The sequence below is a fragment of the Erinaceus europaeus genome, chromosome 23 (assembly GCF_950295315.1).
Source record: "Erinaceus europaeus chromosome 23, mEriEur2.1, whole genome shotgun sequence".
NCBI lineage: Eukaryota > Metazoa > Chordata > Mammalia > Eulipotyphla > Erinaceidae > Erinaceus > Erinaceus europaeus.
Window position 1 is genome coordinate 6,408,336 of NC_080184.1, and position 27,317 is coordinate 6,435,652.

General features: G+C 41.4%; 1 protein-coding gene and 1 long non-coding RNA gene across 6 annotated transcripts in view; both read right to left on the reverse strand.

Annotated features, from left to right (window-relative positions):
* Positions 1–27,317, reverse strand: part of LOC103127055 (zinc finger protein 709-like) — a 1,044,365-nt gene that overhangs the window by 98,238 nt on the left and 918,810 nt on the right. The window lies entirely within an intron of this gene.
* On the reverse strand, positions 1,897–4,701 carry LOC132535569 (uncharacterized). Its single transcript, XR_009547346.1, has 3 exons — positions 4,691–4,701; positions 2,058–2,086; positions 1,897–1,970 (listed from the first exon to the last, which is right to left on the reverse strand). It is a non-coding gene; the product is annotated as an uncharacterized LOC132535569 (long non-coding RNA).

Sequence of the window (27,317 nt, forward strand, 5' to 3'; positions counted from 1 at the left end):
AGCAGAATTCATTATGAGACTATAAATCAGGAAAGGGAAACTTCAGAGTTTCAATGTAGGAAAGACATTTGAATGCAATTTTGTCTCATATAGCTTGACAAGGAAGTAGAACCAATCATGGTTCTCAAGGACTCAGCTAACACACAGTGTGAATTAAAAGGTGCAAGTGAGGAAAGATTTGGGGAATATGAAGCAATTCTCTGTGAAACAGCGACTTCATCAGAAAGATAAATGCAAGAGGGATAGGGCAGTAGAAACCATATTTTTAAAAAAATCACAGGACATTTTCCACACCTGGGCATCATCCAAAACAGGTCTTCCGGTGTCTATCTTTCTCTCCCCCTCTCTGTCTTCCCTCCTCTCAAGTATCAAATGACTAGAAAATGACTCAAGTATCAAATGACTAGAAATGACTCAAGTATCAAATGACTAGAAATGTATACATATATGATATTTACACCTTTCAGGCCAGTTCTGATATGGGTCTCTGAAAGCACATACCCTAAATATAGAATTGACAGGTGGGTCAGGAGAATAGCTCACATAGAGAGTGCTCTGCTTTGCCATGTGCAAGACACAGGTTCCACTGCTCCCACCCTACAATCCTACAATACACACACACACACACACACACACCTTGAAAAAAGCTTTGGTACTGAGGTATCTTTCAATCTTTCTTTGCCTCTATGTATCTATCTAAACAACAATGAAAAATAATAAAAATAAAATAAAACTCATGCTAATTCTAACTCCCAAACCTATCCTTCGCACTGATGCATGTTTGATTTGTTTGCATCGTGTGACAGAGAGAAGGAAGGTAAGAAACCACAGCAAGGAAACTGTCTGCAAAGCAGCAAGGTGGGCTCTAACCCACCTTGATGAAGGAGAATAGATCTTCTTAATGTGTGGTACACAATACATAGCTCTGGTATTTGACCCGTTGAGGAATATTTCCTGAGCAGATAAATTCCAACTTCAAAAAGGCAACAACAAACACATTTCTTGTTTTTTATCAGGAGTTTCACCATATCAGTTTATATCACAGAATATTTTATTTTATCCTAAGAAGACTTTATTCTGCAGCTATCAAATAAGTTTGACTGGAAAAATAAAATTGATTCCTCATCACTCCTTAGCCATAGGTTATTCCACTGAGACTACACTGGCTTCATTAAATTGTGTCTACTAGCATTGTATCTACACAGAATAGTCCAGCAACTCCTTTAATATTTTGATAACACAAATGCTTATATCTTAAAATAATGATGGGAGAAGACAGTACCTTAGAATCCCCAAGGCCATTTGTCCCAGTCTCCTCAAATTCAAATGAAGACTTTAGATCTATATAATGTAGCCACAGACATGATAAGGAAAACATTAATTACCATGGCTTGGAAATACATATGCAACACTATATATGCTCATACACATTCCAGTAAAACATAATTAACAACAGCAAATTGTTTCACAGGGTTCAAGATTTTTTCCAGGGAGCTGGGAGGCAGTGCACTGGGTTAAGTGCACATAAGAAGAAAGGGAAAGACCTGTGAAAGTATCATGGTTTGAGCCCCCAGCTCCCCATTTGCAAGGGGGTTGCTTCACAAGCAGTGAAGCAGGTATGCAGCTGTCTATCTCTACCCTTCTCTATCTCCCCTCTCCTCTCTCAATTTCTCTCTGTCCAATATAATGGAAAGGGAAAAAAAAGGCTTCTTGGAGCAGTGGCTTTGTAGTGCAGGCACCAAGACACAGGATAACCCTGGAGACAAAAGAACAGATTTCTCTGAAAAATAAAGTTAAGTAGGACAGTTAAGACGACAAAAAAAAAAAAACAGAGGAAGGTAGCTTTTTCAAAATGGTTTCATTACTTCATCAAGAAATAAATGTGTTACTCACTGACCTGATTGTGGTTTTTGTATATTCTTCATTCTTGCTGCTTCATTAGAAGCAGACTTTCCCACGTTATTGATGCCCTGGATGGGTTTGACACAAAATAATTAATGAATATTGTAAATTTCATACAATCTCAAACACTTATACTAACTAAGGTTATTTATTACCTTCAAATCAGGACATTTTCGATGAAAACCTATGATTGAAATAAAACGTAAAGTCAATTATATGGCTACGTGAAACCCTTCACAGACAGTAAATAGGAAACTGAAACCCCCACACTTTGAGCGAAAATGACTGCATTGTGACATCAAATATGATGCGCCTTGTAGGGCACAAATGTTGCCAAGCACAAAGACCCATTATCCCACCCATGGTGGGGAGGAGCTTTACAGGCAGTGGACTGATGTCACAGGTTTCTTGGTATCCCAGGAACTAACCTATGATAGACATCCTAGATCTATCCACCTTAAAGTCCATAATGTCATTCCCTCTACACCCGTTCTTTGGTTCCTGTTTGATTAAATACTTCATCCTGCTCACTATCTTACCACCTTTGAACCACCGAGTTACAGATGCTACTATGATCCCATATTGACCTCCCTAGGCTGATGACCATGCCAGCGGATCCCAAAACATGTCACCTGTTCAGAGCCCTCCCTGAATAGGAAAAGATAGATAGGGGCTGTGGTATGGATCAACCAGCCAACATCCATGGACAGCAAAGAAGCTGTCAACAGAAGCCAGAACACCTTTCTTCTATAGCCCCAAAACAATTTTAGTCCATATTTGCAGAGGAGGGATGTTAGGGGGAGATAACCAGAGGGCTCTGAACCCAGTTCCAACCAGGACTCAAAATATTCATCAGCAGGAATCTTTGCACTTATGCAATCACTGAAAGACAATCTGGATATATGGAAGGAACACAGGCACTATTTCTTTTCTGTGGGAGAAAAGAGGAAAAAGAACACACGAGTAGGTGGAGGTGGGTTTCAGAAAGGAAGTGAAGGCAGGGCCATAGAAGTGAATAAAAAAAGTATGTATGGGAGTGGGGCTGTAGCTCAGCGGGTTAAGCGCAGGTGGCGCAAAGCACAAGGTCAGCATAAGGATCCCGATTCGAGCCCCCGGCTCCCCACCTGCAGGGGAGTCGCTTCACATGCGGTGAAGCAAGTCTGCAGGTGTCTATCTTTCTCTGCCCCTCTCTGTCTTCCTCTCCTCTCTCCATTTCTCTCTGTCCTATCTAACAACGACAACATACATAACAATAATAACTACAACAACAATGAAAAAATATATATATCTGTGACCATTGGAGAACTACTATAATTTCCACTAGTGGGGGGAAGAGACACTGAAATTTGGTGTTGGGAATGCTATGGAATTATAGCCTATTATAATTTTATAATTCACTATTAAATTACTATATATATATATATCTTTGACACTTAAATTCTCTATTCATCTCATTTTAATGATGAATACCACCACAAAGTATATTTAGTGCAGCTAAGGTTGGTCCCAGACTGAAATATTCCCTATGGCTCTTGACTCCTCTAGAACAATTGTCTACACCTTTGTTTTAGTGTAATTATGTTGACATCATTAAAAATGAACAATACAAATTGATGGGGTTTACAGTCAACAATATTACTATACTGTCCCCATATTTGAGAGCTACTTTTCCCATCTATAGGGGGAAATCTTTGTAAGTGATGAAGCAGTGCTGCAGGTCTCTCTCTCTCTCTCTCTCTCTCTCTCCCTATCTCCCCTTCCTCTTGATTTCTGGTTGTCTATCAAATAAATAAAGTTAGTAACTTTTTAAAAAGATGTATGGTGTGAAGAAAGGGAACACCCTTTTGACATGGAACTATTTACCTTCAATTGTGCATTCCTATAAGCCATAATTAAAATCAATCAATAATAACTAAAGTTAAATAAGTATGCATATGTATATGTATATTTATATATGTGCTATTTTTTGAAATTAAATTACTGCCAAAATTTTCTGCCAGTTTTATTTATTTTCTTAATTTACTTAATAGGGCATTAATAGTTAAGAGTCAACCATAAAATAAAATACAATAGTTTGTACATGTGTAACATTTCTCAGTTTACCACATAAAATACAACAACTTTAGGGAGTCAGGCAGTAGTGCAGTGGGTTAAGCGAACATCGCACTAGTGCAAGAACCAGGGGAAGGATCCTGGTTCGAGCCCCCAGGTCCCCGCCTGAAGAGAAGTTGCTTCACAGGCGGTGAAGCAGGTCTGCACGTGTCTCTCTCTCCCCCTCTCTGTCTTCTCCTCCTCTCTCCATTTCGCTCTGTCCGATTCAACAAGATATCAATAATAACTACAATATAAAACAAGGGCAACACAAGGAAAAAATAAATATTTAAAAAAATTCAACAATTTTATTTTTTAATGAGAGAGAGGGAAGCAGAGGGAACAGAGTGAGAGTGCCAGAGCGCCACTCTGGCTGCCACTTGCGAGCTGTGCCAAACTTATGAGTGCAACCTTGCAAGTTCCATGGTCTTCTGCTGCACCACTCCCCATGCCACTTAAATGACCTCGATTTACTTACTTACCTATTTATTACTGGAAAGAGACAGAGAAATTAAAGAGGAGATAGGAGAAGAGGCAGAGAGACACCTGCAGACCAATTTTCGCCATTCATAAAGCTTTCCTCCAGTGGGGGAGAGGGCATACATGAACCCAGGCGGTGCACAGTGTAATGTGTGCACTCTAAATAGGAGCACCACAGCCTGGCTTAAATGACTTCTTCATAACATACAGCTCTTACCATCTCCATGTTCTTTTAAAGTGCAATTTCTGCTGTGAGATGTATGTCCAGCTGAATTACCGACATTCTTATGTGGGATGTCCTGAAAATTGTTCAAGAAGGTGTTAGAATTGACCAATTGCACTATGGCTGAGAAAACTGAACTTGCTGATGGGTGAGGGGTGCAGACACCTATTAAGGGAGAGAGAAGAACCCTTTCTACATGTGAAAACAAATGCCTTGTAGGCTATTTATCTCAATAAACTGTTAGGCACTTTCATATGGCTGGGCTTGGCCCACCCTCTGGCCCAATGTGTTCCCACTATCTGCTTATAGGGCCTATAGCTAGTGGACTCCACTGCACATGAGTTGAGCAGTGCTCTGATAAACCAAAAAAAAACTGTCTTTGATAAAATTTATATGCATGGGAAATGAAGAACAAGCATAGAAAAAACAATATAATAATATAATATTAAAGTTACAGTAAATAATGACAAAATCTTAATGTTTGCCTCCCACAAGTTTATTTTAAGCCTTATTAGGAATAAGAACATTTACAGCTTAACCGTGTTAGTTGTGAAATGACTTAGACACGTTACATGTTCTACAAATTATGAACAACTGTGGTGATGGTAGCCCCACTACTGTCTGCAGAGTACGAAGAACTGTGACGACTTGCTTCCTGTCCAGATGCTTCTCCCAAACCTGCACAGCATTGGCTCCTCCTTCCCTTTTACTCTTGGCACACACAAGATTTTTATGGCTACATAACTGCACTCAAGTCCCACATACACCCTAAGCACAAACTTCCCAGTACTCTCCACCAATCTCCTTTTCTACAGGAAACATGAATACAGACATAGGAAGGATTGTAGGCTTGTTTTCATTCTCCTTCAACTAGTGCCCTCCTATGGTTCCAGATGCTGTCATGATGCCAACCTGACTTTGCTAGGCAGACAACCCCATCAATGTGTCCTGGAACCCCACCTCCCTAGATTCTACCCCACTAGTGAAAAAGAGAGACAGGCTGGGAATATGGATCTACCTGTAAATGTCCATATCCAGCAGGGAAGCAATTACAAAAGCCAGAACTTCCACCTTCTGCACCCATAATGATCCTGCGTCCATACTCCCAAAGGGATAAAGCATAGGAAATCTATCAGGGGAGGGGATAGGAGAATCCGGCATGAAGCCCAGCCAGTCTATCTTGGCGTTACTCTCGATCGCACTCTGTCATTTCACGAACATCTCATAAAAACTGCGGCAAAGGTGGGTGCAAGGAATAACATCATTGCAAGACTGGCCAGCTCCTCAAGGGGCGCGAGCGCTTCCACACTATGATCATCCTCTCTGGCATTATGCTATTCCACTGCAGGATACTGTGCCCCAGTATGGTTCCGTAGCCCCCATGTCCACTTGGTCGATTCCAAATTATATTCCTCCATGAGGATCATTTCTGGAACCATCCGTTCCACCCCGGTTCCATGGCTGCCAGTTCTTAGCAACATCGCCCTGCCAGATATTCTTCGGGATGCGGCATCATCTAAGTTCATTTCCCATGTCTACGCTCTACCGGACCTGCCAATATACGCAGATATCTTCGCCCACCCTGTCCAACGCTTGACGTCTTGTCACCCAATCTGGTCCCCTACGCCTACACTGAACTTTTCTGTTCTAGTCTCTTGGAAACAGAGTTGGCAGTCAGCTGAGGTAAAGAACAAACACCTCATCACAGACCCCTGCAAGCATCAACCCGGCTTTGACCTAGCACGTTATGATCGGGCCCTCCTCAATCGCTATCGAACAGGCCATGGCCGGTGCGCCGCTATGTTCCATCGCTGGGGGGCCAGAGACGACCCGAACTGCCCCTGCGGCTCCAGACAGACTATGACCCACATAGTCAACGACTGCCACCTCTCCAGATTCAAAGGAGGTCTCGAAACTTTACATCAGGCTCAACCTGACGCTGTTGACTGGCTACGGAAGAAGGGCAAACGCTAGAAGAAGAAGTACCAGAAAGATACCTGAATTCTTTCTAAGAGATTACTTGCAACACAAATCAACTTGCAAACCAGAATTTGGAAAAACAAAGCAACCGAATTAAGAAGAACACATGTCCTCTCCAAATCACTGTATCTTGGGGATCGGGTGGTGGAGCACTGGGTTAAGCACACATTGTATCAAGCACAAGGTCCCATGCAGGCTCAAGCCCTCAGCCTCCCCCATCCCTTTAGGTAGGACTCCTCACAAGCAGTGAAGCAGGTTTGCAGGTGCAAGTGTCTATCTTTTTTTTTTTTTGCAAGTGTCTATCTTTAACTCCCCTGCTTGACTTAAACTCCCCTCTTGGTTTCTCTCCATCCTACCCAATAAAAATGGAAGAAAATGGCTGATAGGAGCAGTGGATTCACAGAATAGGCAGTGAGCCCCAACAATAACACTGGAGGCAAATAAACAATTGTGTCTCTAAGCTTACCCTGACCATTGGTTCTGTCACTCAACGTATGTATATTTCTTATAGGTGGGGCTGGGTGGTGGTACACCTAGTAGAGCACACACACTCATAAGGCCCCAGTTTCAAACTCTGTCCTGATGTGCAGAGAGAAATTTTAATTTTTTAAATAATGCCAGGCCATTGGGTAGGGCACAAGAATTTTGCCTTGCATGGGTCCTAGGTTCAAGTTCTGATCCTAGCTGTGAGTACCACAGCAGTATGTAAAGGTCTGTCTCCATGGTACATTTCTTTTTGTTCTCTCTCATTCTCTCTCTGCTAGTATCTCTACGCTTCCCTATCTGAAAGAAACAAAAGTGCTTGGAAAGCAATGTCATAGAAGACACATGATTCCTGGAATCTGCAAAGTTTCAAATAAGCAATAATTATATCATGAAACTAACTTACATGCACATCTCAAATATTAAATGAATTCAAAACATTTAGCTTCATTTGTAATTCTCCACTAACAACATATTTAATGGGTATACTATCTATAATTTTGAAATTTTCTAGTGAAAGGAAAATTGATGACAAAAGATGTTCTTTTTTTTCTAATTTTTTTTTATCTTGCCTCCAGGAGCTTTGTACCTGCACTACAAATCCTACACCTGGAGGCCATATTTCCCATTTTGTTGCTGTTGTTGTTGTCTTCTTATTGTTATTGTTGCCATTGCTGTTGTTGAATAGGACATAGATAAATTGAGAGAAGAGGGGAAGATAGAGAAGGGGAGAAAAAAAACACCTGCAGACCTGCTTCACTGCCTGTGAAGTGACTCCCCTCTGGTCGGGAGCCAGGGGCTGGAAGAGGGATCCTTACAGCAGTCCTTGCCCTTTGATCAATGTGCGATTAACCTGCTGCAATACCACCTGGCCCCTAGATGTCCTGTTTTTTAATCTGTATTTTTACAAATAAATCTAAAATAATTATGTTAACAGACAATACCTCAGAGTCCCAAGGAGAATCCCAGGGTGAATCTTCCTCTTCTTTGTCTTTACAGGATGCCATGATACCTAAAACTGTAGTCACAGACATTTTAATGAGGGAATATATCACTATGAATTTCAAATACATATAGAACAGTAGCACCTTTTATAAATATTTCAATAAGATGTAATTGACAAAAAAAATATATCACCTAAGGTTGAAACTTTTTTTTGGAAAAATATTTATTTTGTTAGCTGGGGTAATTACAAAAATAATTATAATTGTCTTTTAAGTCACCTTTTTACATTTTGGATGGAACATAATTGAATCAAGTTAATGTGATAACTTAAAAACAAGAAATGCAAATAAAAGGTTATCTCATCTATAGTTTTGAAAATACACAGAAAAATAGCAGCAAGGGAAAAAAGAAAGTAGACTGGGTTTGGTGGACTGCATCCAAGCAAAGGATTCTGGGAAGGTGAAGCGAGGACTAGATGGACACTGAGGGCCTACTTCCTGGTAGCTAAAATGGACCAGAGTCGAGGTGAGAGTATTCTGCAGACACTTATTGTAGGGAGGTAACAAACTGCATCTATGTGTCAACAACTGCACTATAAATCACTAACTCCACTTTATTAATAAGTAGCCTAATTCTACAACAAAGTTTTGGTTACATATCATGAAACATGGAAATGATCCCAGGTCAATAAAAAGCCATCTCTTACTGGTATCATGAAAGATCAGGTATGTAAATATGGTGGGGGTGGGTAAGATGAAAATCCAGTTCATTTTGTTTCATTCCACTGAGGAGTCAGGGTTTACAGTGTGGTTATTGAAAAATGGGTACAGTCCCTCATCTCCCCATGTTAAATGTCTGCAGAACACTCTCAGTCCCAACTTGTGCTTTTGATGACCACCATGCTCCAGAAGCCCCCACATGTGTCTCTGCTACTTCCCTTCCCTTCTTTCCCCAGAGTCTTTTTCTGTGGTGCAATGAATCACACCCAGTCCAAGTTTTTCTGTTTCACACTCTCTCCTTGTTTCTTCAGTTCTAACTATAAGTGAGATCACCAGGTATTAACTGATAAATTATACAACATATCAACTTTTATTGTTCTTTTTTCACTATGCATTTAGTAAGTGAAATTCTTTGGCTATAAAATATATCTTACTCATGCTGAAATTAACATTCTGTCCCATCACTCCTTTATAAAAACTAAAATTTCTCTCCAACTCGTCCATTTATTATATCCCTTCCTCCTTCATCTGTATCTCCAGTTAAATGATCAGTATGATTCAGTGGGATGTTCTCACAAATATTCTCCTAAAATTAATGTCAATAATGAGTAGCATAAATATATCTGAATATGTTCTAAGACAATATCTGAAGTATGTACTAGCAATGCAATTCAGCTTGAAAATAAGAATTTGGAAAACCATAATAATTAAATTGGAAACAAAACAGGTGACTTCCTGATATGTGTATCTTTGTGTCAATCTGTCTTCACTTGACCCTGGATTCTGTAACCGAACTTAGAAGTCATGAATAAATGCTTTCATAGATAGGAGATAGATACTGGGACAGGACCCATGACTTCCCACCCAAGACCTAGGCTCAAGTCCTGGCTTCATATGTGAGTGCACTCAGGGTCTCTACAGTGCTGTGTTTTATCTCCACCTATGTGAGACTCTCCCTCTCTCAGATATTCTCACTCTGTCTCCCTAGATGGAAAAAAAAAAAAAACAATTAGCTAGGAGTAGTGAAATAGTCCATGCGTACATTCCAGACTCTGCATATGAATCAATAATCGAATAAAGACCCCCATCTGCAGAGAAAAAGCTTCAGAATTGCTGGAACAGGGAAGCAGGTGACACTCTTGCCTCTCTCCCTCTCTATATTGACCTCCCCTCCCAATGTCTCTGTGTCTATCCAATCAATAGGTAGCATCAAAATAATGCATAAAATCAGGCTTACATACATATCTCAAATAATAAATTCAGGAAGGCCAAATATAATTTCTCACTGAATTAAAAGGACACGTACCAAATTTGATTATAAACAACTTCGTCAATGATTATACCAATTATACATTTAAATGTCCTCATGAAAATTAAATTCAAAACAGCTTACTCCACTACAAATTTCTGACCAAATTAGAATGGCATTTAATGGGGCTGGGTAGTGGCATGCCTGGTTGAGTACACAGGTCTGTTTTCAAGCCCCCAGTCCCACCTGCAGGGGGAAAGCTTCATGAGTGGTGAAGGAAGTCTGCAGGTGTCTGCCTCTCTTCCTCTCTGTCTCTACCTTCCCTTTGATATCTGGCTGCCTCTATCAAATAAATAAAGATAATAATTTTGTAAAAGAATCATTACAAATATCATTTGACAAATATTTTTACACAGATTATTTAGTGATTACGCACACTAGTCATTTTTCTTTAATCTGCCTATGGCATAAAATATTGTTAAAAGATACTTGGCCTGATGAGAAGCATGTCAAATTGACCATAATTAATTATTTGATAAAGTTTCCTTTTGTAATTGTTGACCTTCACCACTATGGACTGACTTTCTCCTCTGGGAGGTCACCTCTGGGAGAGGGAGACAGACTCACAGGAACAGTGGCATTCTAGCACTCAAACTTGCTCCAGTGCAAGTGGGGCGAGGGCTGAACTCGGGTCACACACACACAGCAAAGCAGGCACACTCCCATCTGAGTGCTCCTGCTGATTCCACCTCATGAAGCTAGTAATTGGGAGTCCAGGTCTGCAGGTGTCTATCTTTCTCTCCCCTTCTCTGTCTTCCCCTCCTCCCTGCATTTCTCTCTGTCCTCACAACGATGATAGCAGTAACAAAAACAATAACAACTACAACAATAAAACAAGGGCAACAAAAGGGAATAAATAAATTAAATATTAGGAAAGAAGAAGAAAACATGAAGCTTTTATTGGCAGGAAGTATCGTTGAATAACAAGAGTAAGTAATAATATGATTCTCCATGTCCCAACACTTAAACACTCTTTTTCTGCATACACTGTCAATAAGTAAAAAGGATGGTAACAGTAACCCCTCTACTTACCTCTGTCTGGATCCTAAGGCACAATATTCACTTTGTCCTGAAACACCACCTCCCCTCCTTCCTCTCACTTCTCCAGGCAGTGCTACTCAAAGCAGTGCCTAGCTCCACACAAGGCAGTTAGAACCCTCAGCCCCAATGGCAGTTAGTGGGGGAGGGGCGCCAGGGAGCCCTGCTGGAAAGGTGGTTGGGAGGGTAAGGTGCCAAATGCAGAAGCTTTTGGAGTGGTGAAGCTTCTCCCTCTCTCTCCCTCTCTACACCATTCCCCACTCAATTTCTGGCTGTCTCTATCAGATAAAGATAATAAAAACATTTTTAAAGTAGAGCATGAACACAAAAAAGTATTTTGATAGCCTTCACAAGATGTTATTTTTGAATTCTTTTAAAGATTTTATATATTTATATAAGATTTTATATATTTATTTATGAGAAAGACAGGAGGAGAGAGAAAGAACCAGATGTCACTCTTGTACATGTGCTGCCAGGGATTGAACTCATGCTTAAGAATCCAGTCCTTTATCCACTGCACCACTTTGCAGAGCAATATTGTGAAAGTTCTAGTGACAACCATGCTATTATTCAATGAAATGAGACAAATAATATGGATAGTTCTAGTCCAGTCTAGGCAACATTTTATGAACTGTCAAAGGAAAGAATGTAATGAAATATATCAGAAGAAGTAAAAAAGATGGTAACTGTAACCCCTCTACTTACCTCCGTCTGGCTCCAAACGCCCAATATTCACTTCGTTCTCAAACACCAACCGTCCTAGCTCCAAACGCCCAATATTCACTTCTTCCTGAAACATCTACCGTCCTCTCCTTCCTCTCACTTCTCCAGGCAGCGCTGGAACTCCAAGCAACACTCTGCTCCACACAACAAGGCAGTTAGAACCCTCAGCCCCAATGGCAGTTGGTGGGGGAGGGGCACCAGGGGGCCCTTCTGGGAAGGTGGTTGGAGGGTGAGGTGCCAAGTGCAGAAGCTTTTGGAGTGGTGAAGCAGTGTTGCTGGTGTCTCCCTTTCTCTCTCCCTCTCTACACCATTCCCCACTCAATTTCTGGCTGTCTCTGGCAAATAAAGGTAATAAAAACATTTAGTGCCAGATTGGGACTTACCACTATTAAAGGCAGCAGCAAGATGGGGCCAGGCAGTGGTGCACCTGGTTGAGGGCACACATTACAGTGCAAAAGGACATGGGTTCAAGCCAGCTGAGTGGGGAAAGCTTCACAAGTGGTGAAGTAGGTCTGTGGGTGTCTGTCTGTCTCTCTCCCTCTCTATCTCCCCTTCCCTTCTCAGTCTCTCTCTGTCTCTATAATAAATAAAAGATTTAAAAGGAAAAAAATAGGGAGGCAGCAGCAAGATTAGGTAGGCCAGGGTGATGGAGGATGGATACTTAGTAAACTGATATTTGCTGTGTGAAATTCCTGGATACTGGGCAGCAGGTGGAACCTTGCAATATCTAACAAGGGCTTTCATTTTTAGTGTTTACTTAACAAGAGGGGGCTGGGAGGCAGATATGCCCTACAACACAGTGATGGTGAACTGGGAAGCTCTGGCATGCATATCCTGTGCTCCATCAGTGAAGTCCCTGGCTGTTTCCCTCTTTTCTAACTGTGATGAAGTGCACATAATGTGAAATTCACAATGTACCTTTTCTCATTGTAAAATTTACTGACAGCGATAATACTGTGCAACCACCACCATTTACATCCCCAGTATATTCAGTACACTACAAAGGAACCACATACCCTTCCTTAGTAAGCACTTCCATAACTTAATCAACAGCTGGATCCAATGAGATAGTATCAAACTTTTGCACCAGACTTTCATGCCTGAGGCATTCAGGTTACAGGTTCAGCCTCTGTTATCCACATAAACCAGAACTGAGCATTGCTCTGGTGTGTGTATCTATCTGCCTCTCTCTTCCCCACTCTTCCTCTCTCCCTTTACCTCACTTTCTCACAAAAATAAAGACGTCCAGCATAACTGCTCATTTGGATAGTGCACTGTATTGCCAGGCATAGGACCCAGGCTCCAACCCATCCCCACCACACCGGAGGAAGTGTCAGAGCTATGATATGTAGTATATGTAGGTAGGTAGGTAGGTAGGTAGGTAGGTAGGTAGGTAGGTAGGTAGCTTGGTTGGTTGGTAGGTATCTACCTGAAAAAAGTCAGCCTGGAGTAGAGAAAACCCAGTGATGGAAGAAAGGAAAGAAGAGAAAAAATAAATTAATTTAAAAATTAAGCAGCCAATCCCAATAGCAACTACAAACTTGTTGCCATTTATAGAATTGCCTGTTTTGGATGTCTCACATAAATTGAGTCACATAACATGTATTTTTCTGCTTGTGTATGACTTCTTTTAGTTATCAGTTTTTTCAAGACTCAGTCATGTAGTAGCATATGCCAATACATCATCCTTTTCCATACGAATAAACATAAGGTTCCACTCCTACCTTCTGCTTCCCCAAAATCAACCCCGAGCCATACTCCCAGAAGAGGAGAAGTGATAGGATAAAGATAAGATGGCTCTGAACTTGAGCTCCATCAGCACCCAGAGAGAGAAGAAAAAGGAGAGGGACATGTGGAGGTAGTTATGTTTTCATGAGTGACTTGGAGATGAAGAGAGATTGAATCAGAAAAAAGGGGGGACAATTATGAATAAATGTGGGCAGGTAGTTGTAGAGAAGATGATTGGCCCATGTCTACAACCTTAGGGGCACTGTGGTGGATTGTAGTGGGGAGAATGATGATTCAGAACTCTGGTGATGAGAAGGGTGTGGATTCAAAACCCTGCTGACATGTAATTCTGTAATACAAAAATTTAAAAAATATAACAAAAAACCCATAAGGTTCTATTTTATATATTACCATTTTTCCCCATCTCTCAGTTGATGAATATTTAGGGTGATTCCATGCTTAGATATTGAGAATGTGCTTCTGTGAGCATTCATGTACTAGTCATTGTCTGAAGACCTATTTTTAGTTGGTTCCTAGCAATAAAATGGATTGTTTGTATGATGATTTTATTTCCACTTTGTAGGACTGCCAAACTGTCCCTAAGCAAGGTTCTTTGGAATCTACATTCATTTCACGTTACTGTTCCTTTATCTGAAAAATTAAAACAGGTTGAAATTTCAATAGGATTGCACAGAACCTACAGAGCACATTGGATTCTACTGTTAACGTTATTGGGGCCTTTTAAAATTATTGATCTGGGGGTATGGCTGTAGTGCAGCAGGTTAAATGCAGGTGGCACAAAGTGCAAGAAGGAGCCTAAGGATCCTGGTTTCAACCCTGTCTCCCCACCTGCAGGGGAGTCGCTTCACAAGTGGTGAAGCAGGTCTGCAGGTGTCTCTCTTTCTCTCCCCCTCTCTGTCTTTCCCTCCTCTCTCCATTTCTCTCTGTCCTATCCAATGATGACGACAATAATAATAACTACAACAATAAAACAAGGGCAACAAAATGGGAACAAATATTTTAAAATAAAAGTATTGATCTGTAATGTAAATGCTTAACCAGGTGCACCACCGCTTGTCCCCACATTATTACAATTTATAATCCAGAGAGATTTTTTTCATTTATTTAGGTCTTCTTTAATTTCATCACTTATTTGTAGATTTCAATGTGGTGAATATTACATATCCATGTTTAAATTGATTCCTAAGTATTTTTTTTCTTTAGAGGCTATGTAAATAAAAATCTTCTATTTTGATTGTTTCTAGGTAAATAGAAAAACAGAACTGAGTTGTGTTAGTGTTTAATCCTGAAATTCTGTAGAACGTATTGATTTGTCTTTAAAGTCATGATGCTCTTTTGCATAGAAAGAGAAATATACCTGCTTCTCCAGAGACCCACCCCACTAGGGAAAGAGAGAGGCAGACTGGGAGTATGGATCAACCAGTCAACATCCATGTTCAGCGGGGAAGCAATTACAGAAGCCAGACCTTCTGCCTTCTGCAACCCACAATGACCCTGGGCCCATGCTCCCAGAGGGATAGAGAATGGGAAAGCTATCAGGGGAGAGGATGGGGATATGGAGATTGGGTGGGAATGGTGTGGAGTTGTACCCCTCCTATCCTATGGTTTTGTTAATGTCTCCTTTCTTAAATAAATAAAAATAAAATAAAATAATTAAAAAGATAGAAATATAAATATAAATCATGACAATTCCAACCCCCCAATATGTACAACTTCTAATATCATTTTGTGAAGTCATTAGGAATTTATATCTGCATTTTACAAATAGAAATTATTTCATTTTGGGTTGGAGATATTATAATGGTTATGCAAAAGACTTTCACGCCCAGTGCACCAAATTCCCAGACTCAAGCCCTATATTACCATAACCCATAGGTGAGCAGTACTCTGATGTCTGTCAGACTCTCAGGGCCTCACTCTCTCTCTCTCTCTTGAATCTATTTTATGAAAATAAAGTATCAGAAAGAGTAATTTCATTTCTTTCATTCTACTTTGAGTGCTTATCATTGTTTTCCTTTTTTCAGTTGTGCTCCGTAGTATTTGCAGTAAGGGCCATAATGAAGCATGCTGGTCTCTTGCCATTATCCAGCTTTTGTAGTCCTTACTTTATCTGACAGGGTTAAACTTAAGAGTGATTGAGGGAAGTGAAATAGGAAGTAGGTGAGGAGGGTATCTAGGTCAAAGTAGAACATATTTAATTAAGTACTTTATGGTGTCTTTTTTAGGTCTTTCAACTTGCTTGCTGTACTTACTGAGTCTCTGGAAACTAATATGCACTTTTATTTTAAGGCATATATTTTTCCCTAAATTATGGGTCCATATGCACATGTGCCCTATCTCATGAGCCCAGGTCTCTATCTAGGTTTCATAATTTTGTTAGGAGACTAAAAAAATTCATTCTACTTCCCACTCTCATATTGAACAAATAGTAATTTTTAAGATTATAAGTTAATAGGAGTACCTATTAACACCTTCCTGCCACCAAAGGTCTGTGTTCCAACATCCAAAACCCGACAGTACAGCTGAAAATCTACCCTTTCCCCCACCCCTGCCCAGAGTTTGTAACTTTGGTGCCATACTCCAAACACACTCAATTTCTGTTTTGTTTCCCTCTCTATTCTTCTTTCTCAACATATGTTTATGAGTGGAATAATCCCATATTCATCTTTCTACTTCTGACTTATCTCACTTAGCATAATTCCTTCAAACTCCATCAAAGGTGGGTGGAAGAAGGTAGGGTCATTATTCTGCATAGCTGAGTAGTATCCCATTGTGTATATATTCCAAAACTTCCTCAGCCACTCACCTATTATTGTACAACTGAGTTGCTGCCAGGTTTCAGCTATTAGAAATTCTCTTGCTATGAACATAGATATACACATATCGTTTTGGATGACTGTATTTGACTCCTTAGGATATATCCTTAGGAGGGAATTACAGGATCATCAATAAGGTCCATTTCTAGCTTTGTGAGGGTTCTCCAGACTTCTCTCTACAGGGCTGGACTAGCTTACATCCCCACCAGCACTGCAAGAGGGTTCTCTTGTCCCCATAAACTTTCATTTATGTTTCTTTCTCACAGGATTTTTTTTTTTTTTGGAGATTCTAGGTATTTTCTAGTTCCAGCCAAATGTTTTTAGTTTCTGTTCTATCCTCTTAGAGAAAATTGGTGGGACCTTGTTGGGTATCACATCAAATTTGTGTATGGCTCTGGGTAGAATACTCACTTTGATGATATTAATTCTTCCAATCCACAAGTAGGAGTATATTTCTTTATGTAATTTTCTATTTCCTTGAATAGCAACTTATAGTTTTCAGTATACACACCTTTAACTTCTATGGTTAGGTTTATCCACAGATATCTTATTGTTTTAGTGAATGGGACTGATTTCTGGATATCCTCTGCTTTGTACTTAGTGCTTGTGTAAAGGAATGACACTGATTTTTATATCCTAATTTTGTAGCCTAACACCTTACTATATTGTCTGATAATTTACAGCTTTCTGAAGGATTCTTGAGGTTTTTCTATGTGCAGTATCATATCCTGTGCAAATAGTGAGAGGATGATTTCTTCCCTTACAATTTCTATTTCTTTGATTCCTTTGTCTTGCCTGACTGCTATGGAGAGAACTTAACAATACTATCTTGAACAGGCATGGTGATAATGGGCAGCCCTGTCTACTACTTGATCTGAGTCAGGTGCAGATACTGTTCTTTAAGAAAATAGAACAAAAATTACAAACATTTTTCTGGAACCAGAAAAAAACACCTGGAATCATCAAAACAATCTTGAGAAAAAGAGACATAAATGGTTGTATCACACTCCCAGAACTCAAACTATATTACAGGGACATTGTAATAAAAACTGCCTGTTAGTGCGACAAAAACAGACAGACCAGTGAAACAGAACTGAATGCCCAGAAATAAGCCCACCCAACCTGATGGAAATCTAATTTTTGATAATGTGGCCCAAACAATTAAGTGGAGGAAGGAGGCTCTCTTAAATAATTGGTGCTGGAAAAATTGGGTTGAAATGTGCAGAAGAATGAAACTGAATCACCACATATGTACCAAAACAAAAGTAAACTCCAAATGGATCAAAGACCTGGATATTAAACCATAAACTATCAAATTCATGTAGAGGAAAATATTGGTGGAACACTTTCCCATCTAAACATCAAGGACATTTTTTGAGGACACAAGCCCAATTGCAAGGAAGACTAAATCAAAAACAAATCAATGGGACTAGATCAAATTGAAAAACTTCTGTACAGCAAAATAAAACACCACAAAAAGAAAAAAAGACCTCACACATAAAGAGGGGAGATCTTCACAGCAAACAAGAGGTTAATCATGAGAATACGTAAAAAGCTCACCAAATTCAGCAACAAAAATGACCCATTTTATAAATGGGGAGAGGAAATTAACAGAACACATACCACCAAAGAAATTCAATAGGCTAACAGACATAAGGAAATTGCTCCAAGTCACTGATAAAGAAATGCAAATAAAGATCACAATGAGATACCACTTCACACCATGAGAATGTCATACAGCAGAATGACAGTAACAACAAATGCTGGAGAGGTTGTGGGGACAAAGGAATCCTTCTGCACTGCTGGTGGGAATGTAAATTGCTCTACCCACTGTAGAGAGCAGTCTGGTTAACCCTCACAAGACTAGAAATGGACCATCCTTATAAGCCAGTAATTCCTCTCCTGGGGATATAGCCAAAGGAGGCAAACATATACATATAAAAATATCTGTGTACGGGGGTCAGGCGGTAGTGCAGTGGGCTAAGCACAGGTGATGCAAAGTGCAAGGACCTGCGTAAGGATACCCGTTCGAGCCCCGGCTCCCCACCTGCAAGCGAGAAGCTTCACAGGCATTGAAGCAGGTCTGCAGGTGTCTTTCTCTCCACCTCTCTGTCTTCCCCTCCTCTCTCCATTTCTCTCTGTCCTATCCAACAATGACGACATCAACAAAAATGATAACTATAACAATAAAACAATAAGGGCAATAAAAGTGTCAGACTTCTTGTGGGGAGACCTCTTCCCGGGCACAGACTCCTGGCTTACCAGCTCTGTTGGGTACCAGATGCAGGGGCCTTGGGGAATGTTCCGGGGCAGCAGGGGTGGAGCTGTACAGGATTCTCTCAGTGCCCGATGCTAATGCTGCGGCAACAGATGACCCAGGGACTTGTTGCATGGGCAATCCATTTATTGAACAGCAAAGTAGGGTTTATAAGGAGTTGTAGGAGGAAGTAAGTTATCCATCCCATATATGGTTTGGGAGAAGAGGGACAAAGAGAAGTAGGGGATTGGGAAAAGGTCAGTGCATTCCTAGTAAATGTTGAGCAAGGGGTTTAGTTGATCAGAAGAACAGGGGAAGTAGGGTTATCAATAACCAGAAGAACAGGGGAAGTAGGGCTATCAATAACCACCAGACAGAGAGAAGCCTTAAGAGAGAAGATAAATCATGGAAGATTAAAAAGACAAGAGTGGGTGGAGGAGTAAGAAGAATGCTCCTAGTTACTGTTTGATGGAGCAGAACAATAATGTATGGGCCATATGTGATCAGAGAAGATGGACTTCTAGTAACCTCTGAGTAAACGAACCAACTGGTTTGGGAACAGGGAAATGAACTGTATGCAGAGTCTTTTGTGAGGCAGGGAGACTAACAGAGAAGACATTTTCCTGGTGATCGTTTTCCCTCCATGTTCAATCATAGGTAGAGACTAATAGGAAAGGTCGTGCCATACAGACACCCACTTTTCAATGGGAGGTCCCACACCATGCTCAACCATGCCTCACAATTTCCCTACACAAAAGGGAAAATAATGAAAAAATATGTTTAAAAAATCTGTGTAGACCAATGTCCATAGCAGCACAATTTGTAATAACCAAAACCTGGAAGTAACCCATCGTCCAACAACAAAAAAATGAATGACTAAGAAAATGTGATGTATATATTACACCATGGACTACTACTCGGCTATTCAGAATAATGAATCCACCATTTACAACCTTTCTTGTGTGGAGCTTGAAGTTATGTTAAGAGAGATCAACCAGAAAGAGAAATTTGAGTATGGGACAATACTACTACTTCTTCTTCTAGCGTTTGCCCTTCTTCTGTAGCCAGTCAACAGCGTCAGGTTGAGCCTGATGTAAAGTTTCGAGACCTCCTTTGAATCTGGAGAGGTGGCAGTCGTTGACTATGTGGGTCATAGTCTGTCTGTAGCCGCAGGTGCAATTCGGGTCGTCTCTGGCTCCCTAGCGATGCACACACACACCAAAGTAAAAAAAAAAACAAAAAAAACCTCTGGGGGGTAGGTTGGTAGCACAGTGGGTGAAGTGCACATGGTGTGAATCCAAGGGAATCCAAAGACCTGACACAGGGCGGCTGGTGGAGGAGCCTGTGGATGGCAAACACGCTGAGGAGGACGTCATGCAAGCAGCAGAGTCTGGCGGCAGGCTGTGCAGCAGGCAGTCACAGTCACTCAGTGGTGGCGGATGAGAGCAACCTGCAGGGGACTGCAAGCAGAGGCTTCTATTGGCTGTAAAGGCATCTGCTGGTGGCGGCATGCAGCTGGCAGGGACGGATGGCAAACAGGAGGAGGCGGCCAAGGCAGAGGCGGCTGCTGGGGAGCGGAAGAGAAGCATGTGGAGGTGGCTGGCAGGGGCTCTGTGGGGAAGCAGGCCAGGCTCAGGCCGCCAGCAGGCGGAGGGGCGGTGTCGCTCTGCGACGGGTCCTCCACTCCTGGGGCAAGCGGCTTTGGAACTCCACCCCCGCCCCAGGCCACAGATTCAAGTCTCAGGTTGGGACCCCCACACCCTGCCAGCTCAGGGTTCACAGAAAGGTGGGTGGAAGGGAGGCCGCCTGCCGGGCCATGCCCGGAGGGGCCAGGGACCTGGCAGGTGGGGTGGGGGACTTGAGGGCACAGGCGCCTAGGGCAGCCAGAGCAGGAGCAGCTGGACCAGGAGCAGCTGGACCAGGAGCAGCTGGACCAGGATGCCGCCCACCAGCTGGCCCGCGCCCTCTGCCCCGCCCACCGCTCACAGGCCCCTGCAGCAGCCCCCCACCAGTACATGCAGTGCCAGATGGCAAACGCAGAGGCCTGGGACCAGGAAGACATGGCACTACCGCCAGCGGCCCGGGGTGCGCGGTGGGTGGAGCCTGGCCTGCATCCCCCAGCCAGATGCCTGAGCAGGAGGAACCACAGCTGGCTCCTCACTCAGGCACCAGCGACCCCGCTGAGGCGCCTGTCAGAGCGGGATGAGCAGAGGGCGCAGGGCTTCTACAGATGAGGCTCCAGACTCCCTGCGCCCAGAAGAGATGCTGAGCCCATCTGCACCGCTGCAACCAGCCCAGCTGTGTAGCCTGGTTTACCCTTTCAAGGTATTCAAATTTTAGTAGGCCTACTTCTGTGGGAAATAGTGCAAAACGCACTCTGTCTATGCCTTAACACAGGACTAAGACACCAAGAGTCATGAGCAAAGCAAAAGTTTTACATATATACATATATCCAAGGGTATAAGCCAGCAAGCACACCAAAGGCAATCTTCAGAGCCCCCCCCCCCTTTTTTTTTTTGCCTCCAGGGTTATTTTCTGGGCTAGGTGCCTGCACCAGGAATCCACTGCTCCTGGAGGCCATTTATTCCCTTTTGTTACCCTGGTTGTTTTACCATTGATGTAGTTATTATTGCTGTTATTGATGTCCTTTGCGTTGGCTAGGACAGAGAGAAATAGAGAGACGACTAGACTTTTGAGAGAGTCAACATATCACAGACTCAGCCTACGTATTAAAAAGACTCAGTTTGTGTTTTTAAAATGTTCACGTTCAGCGGGGAAGCAGTTACAGAAGCCAGACCTTCCACCTTCTGCAACCCACAATGACCCTGGGTCCATAGTCCCAGAGGGATAGAGAATGGGAAAGCTATCAGGGGAGGGGATGGGATTATAGAGATTGGGTGGTGGGAATTGTGTGGAGTTGTACCCCTCCTATCCTACGGTTTTGTTATTGTCTCCTTAAATAAAAAATAAATTAAAAAAAAAAGAAATAGAGGAGGGGAAGACAGAGAGGGCAAGAGAAAGACAGACACTTCAGACCTGCTTCACTGCCTGTGAAGCGACTCCCCTGCAGGTGGGATCCTTTCCCAGGTCCCTGGGCTTTGTGTCATATGTGCTTAATCTGCTGGGCTACTGCCGGACCCCCTTCAGAGCCTTTTTACATATTTCAGGACATAGAAAGAACCTGTCCTCTTCCCCTTTGTTGAGAGGGAATTGGCTCACAATCTAACCAGGTTCAGGGAAAGGGGATGGGGGACTGTAGTGAGAAAGGAAGTGCAAGGAAGGGGATTCTGGCCAGGACAATGTGACTAGACTGGGAAAGACAGATTGAGGCCAGGAAGTCTGAGTTTACAATGTGTGGCTATAATGGGAATGGGACATATAGGAAGGGGCTGGGAAGTCTAATTTTGAAGAAAAGTCATGGTTGTCATCAGGTAGACATATACAAGCCAGGGGTCTGTAGTCAGACTGCATTGATAGACATCAATGAAATGGCTACAACCATCTGGGCTATTTCTCACACTTCCTTTTTTTAGTGTAAGCATTTATATCAGTATATTTTCCTAGTAAGTATAGGAAAGGATAAGAGAGTTGTATTTCACAAACTTCCCACCACCAGAACTCTGTATCACACCCCCCTCCCTTGTAGGCTTACCTAACCTTTATCCCACTGGGATTAGGGACCCAGGATCATTGTGAGGTACAGAAGCTGTAAGGCCTGACTTCTGTCATTGCTTCCCACTGAACATGGATGTCCCCAGGTGGATCCACACTCCCAGCTTGTCTCTCTCTTTCCCTAGTGGGGTAGGGCTCTGGGTAGGCAGGGCTCCAGGACACATTGGTGGGGTTGTCTGCCCAGGGATGTCAGGTTGACATTATGATAGCACCTGGAACTTGGTGGCTGAAAAGGGTTAAGATACAAAGCAGAACAAATAGTTCAATAATCATGAACCTAAAGGATGGAATACTGCAGATGAATATTTGGGTTCTCCATTTTGAAAAAAAAAAAAAGGTAGGTCTATTTTAGGTCTATTCTAAGGGACCCATGACTTTACTAATTTTTTGCCTGAGCCTGATAGCTAACATGCAGGTGGACCCTTAATATTGTCTGGAGAAATGGTGTCATAGTTATAAAAAGAACTAGGAAGCGCTCTCCTCTCCTCTCCTCTCCTGGATCAACTAGGAATACCAAAGGAGACCACCCGGACCGAAACAAGACAGGACTAGAATGACCACAGAAACCCAGTAAATCACCCGTGAGTACAAACACGCATGGCTGGTGACAGAGAGGAGAGAGGGGCCTAAGGAGAGATTAAGTGACTGCTAACAGTTCAACAGTTTGTCAGTGGAGACACCACCTCCAGTCTGCTCCACCAACAAGGGGACAGCTGAAGGGAGGAAAGGACTCCCCAGAGACTCACCAAGTACAACTCTGAGTCTCCATTGCTACTACCCTCAGAATCTGGAGCAGCAACAGGGAGGGACACCAGGGCACAGAGATCTAACCGGGAAACTCAGGAGAAGACCTATACCTCGGTGGCATAGCTGAAGGGCTGTGAAAGTCTCTTTGCATAACCACTGGATTATCTCTGCCACACCCTGCTTTATCTCTTGGTCAGAAGTCATTGATTAAGCCAAGAAGCCTATTGATAGTTTAAAAGCCCTCAGGCTCCCATAGCCTACAGGGGGGGGAAAAAAGGCTTTTACCCCACTGAACTCCAACTCAGGGATTGAAAAAACTGTTAATTTATATAAAATGGTTAAAACAACAAGAAAAAATATTGGAGACTCGAACCAGGACAAGAGTCCAGCTAAAAGTCCTCCAGAGGGCAAAGCACAAAACAACGAGTTCAACATCCAAACATTAGCTAAGGAAATAATAACAGGAGTGAGTAAAGAATTTGAAAAAATTGTAATCAGAAATGCAGGAACAACAAATGAGAATATGGAAGAAAATTCTAATTATCTCATGGTTATTAGAGAGCTAAAAGCTGAAATTGCTGAGCTAAGAAGGCAACTAGCTGAACAAGCTAAAACAGTATCAGAGCAGGGCAACAAAATAGATGAACTCCAGAAAGCAGTAGAGGGCAGAGAGAATAGAATCAATGAGGCTGAAGACAGAATTAGCAAGATTGAGGATGAATTAGAGACCACTAAAGAAGAAGTAAGAGATCTCAAAAAGAGATTAAGAGATGCTGAAAACAACAACAGAGTCCTATGGGATGACTTCAAAAGAAACAATATACGCATTATTGGCTTACCAGAGGAAGAAAGAGAAGGGGAAGAAGAAAGCGTTCTCCAGGTCATAATAGCTGAAAATTTCTCTAGTCTAGACAACACCAAAGACATAAAGATTCAAGAAGCCCAGAGGGTCCCAAACAGAATTAACCCAGACCTAAAGACACCAAGACATGTCATACTTGGAAAGGAATAAGGATAAAGAAAGGATCCTCAAGGCTGCAAGAGAAAAACAAAGAGTCACCTACAAAGGAAAACCCATAAGATTAACAGCAGACTTCTCCATACAAACACTACAGGCCAGAAGAGAATGGCAAGATATCTATCGAGTGCTCAATGAGAAAGGCTTTCAGCCAAGAATACTATATCCTGCTAGATTGTCATTCAGACTAGATGGAAGCATCAAAACCTTCTCAGACAAGCAACAGTTGAAGGAAGCAACCATCACCAAGCCTGCCTTGAAAGTTCTGAAAAGTTTCCTATAAACAACCAGACCACCACAAATAGGACATATATCAAAACACTCTAAAACTCTACAAGAATGGCGTTAAAATATCTTCAATCTTTGATATCAATAAATGTGAATGGCCTGAATTCACCTATTAAAAGACACAGAGTAGGAAGATGGATCAGAAAACACAACCCAACAATATGTTGTCTACAGGAAACTCACCTAACGCAACAAGACAAACACAGACTTAAAGTGAAAGGATGGAAAACTATCATTCAAGCCAATGGCCCACAAAAAAGGGCAGGAACAGCTATTCTCATATCTGACATGATAGACTTTAAAATAGATAAGATTAAAAAAGATAGGAATGGACACTACTTATAGCTCAGAGGATCAGTCAATCAAGAGGACTTAACAATTATTAATATCTATGCACCCAATGAGAAGCCATCTAAATACATCAAACTTCTACTGAAAGAGCTACAGCAATATATTAACAGTAACACAATCATAGTAGGGGACTTCAACACCCCACTATCTCAACTTGACAGATCATCCAGGCAGACAATCAGTAAAGACATAAGGGAGCTAAATGAAGAGATAGATAAACTAGAACTATTGGACATTTTCAGAGTCATTCATCCCAAGAAACTGGAATACACATTTTACTCAAATCCACATGGATCATTCTCAAGGATAGACCATATGTTAGGCCACAAAGACAGCATCAGCCTATTCAAGAGCACTGAAATCATCCCAAGCATCTTCTCAGACCACAGTGGAATTAAACTAACACTTAACAATCAACAAAAGATTAGTAACAGTGCCAAAATGTGGAAGCTCAACAGTACACTTCTTAACAACTTCTGGGTCAAATAGGAAATCAAGGAAGAAATCAAAATGTTTCGAGAGTTCAATGAAAATGAAGACACAAGCTATCAAAATATTTGGGACACAGCTAAAGCAGTCCTAAGAGGGAAGTTCATAGCTATACAAGCACACATTAGGAAACAAGAAAAGGCACAAATAAACAGCCTGATTGCACATCTTAAAGACCTAGAAGAAGAACAACAAAGGAATCCTAAAGCAACCAGAAGGACAGAAATTACTAAAGTTAGGGCAGAAATAAATAACATTGAGAATAGGAAAACCATACAAAAGATCAATGAAAGTAAATGTTGGTTCTTCGACAGAGTAAACAAAATCGACAAACCTTTAGCCAGACTCACAAAACAAAAAAGGGAGAAGACCCAAATAAATCGGATAGTAAATGAAAGAGGAGATATCACAACAGACACTGCAGAAATTCAACATATCATGCGAGGCTTCTATGAACAACTATATGCCACCAAGCTAGAGAACCTGGAAGAAATGAATGATTTCCTAGATACCTACCAACTTCCAAAACTAAGTAAAGAGGAAGTGGATAACATGAACAGGCCCATCACAGCTAATGAAATTGAAACAGTTATCAAAAATCTTCCCAAAAATAAAAGTCCTAGACCAGATGGTTTTACAAATGAATTCTACAAAACTTTCAAAGAAGAACTAATACCTCTACTTTTAAAAGTCTTCCAGAAGATTGAAGACACTGGAATACTCCCTGCCAGCTTCTATGAAGCCAACATCACCCTGATACCAAAAGCAGACAGGGACACAACCAAAAAAGAAAACTACAGACCAATATCTCTGATGAACATAGATGCGAAAATATTGAACAAAATTCTAGCCAACCGGATACAGCAGTATATCAAAAAGATTGTTCATCATGACCAAGTGGGGTTTATCCCAGGCATGCAAGGTTGGTTTAATATACGTAAATCAATCAATGTGATCCACCACATCAACAAAAGCAAGACCAAAAACCACATGGTCATATCAATAGATGCAGAGAAAGCCTTTGACAAAATACAACATCCCTTTATGATCAAAACACTACAAAAAATAGGAATAGATGGAAAATTCCTGAAGATAGTGGAGTCTATATATAGCAAACCTACAGCCAACATCATACTCAATGGTGAAAAACTGGAAGCATTTCCCCTCAGATCAGGTACTAGACAGGGCTGCCCACTATCACCATTACTATTCAACATAGTGTTGGAAGTTCTTGCCATAGCAATCAGGCAGGAGCAAGGAATTAAAGGCATACAGATTGGAAGAGAAGAAGTCAAACTCTCCTTATTTGCAGATGACATGATAGTATACATGGAAAAACCTAAGGAATCCAGCAAGAAGCTTTTGGAAATCATCAGGCAATACAGTAAGGTGTCAGGCTATAAAATTAACATTCAAAAGTCAGTGGCATTCCTCTATGCAAACACTAAGTTAGAAGAAATTGAAATCCAGAAATCAGTTCCTTTTTCTATAGCAACAAAAACAATAAAATATCTAGGAATAAACCTAACCAAAGAAGTGAAAGACTTGTATACTGAAAATTATGAGTCACTACTCAAAGAAATTGAAAAAGACACAAAGAAGTAGAAAGATATTCCATGCTCATGGGTTGGAAGAATTAACATCATCAAAATGAATATATTACCCAGAGCCATCTACAAATTTAATGCTATCCCCATCAAGATCCCAAGCACATTTTTAGGAGTATAGAACAAATGCTACAAATGTTTATCTGGAACCAGAAAAGACCTAGAATTGCCAAAACAATCTTGAGAAAAAAGAACAGAACCGGAGGCATCACACAGCCAGATCTCAAACTATATTATAGGGCCATTGTCATCAAAACTGCTTGGTACTGGAACATGAACAGACACACTGACCAGTGGAATAGAATTGAGAGCCCAGAAATGAGGCCCCACACCTATGGACATCTAATCTTTGACAAAGGGGCCCAGACTATTACATGGGGAAAGCACAGTCTCTTCAACAAATGGTGTTGGAAACAATGGGTTGAAACAT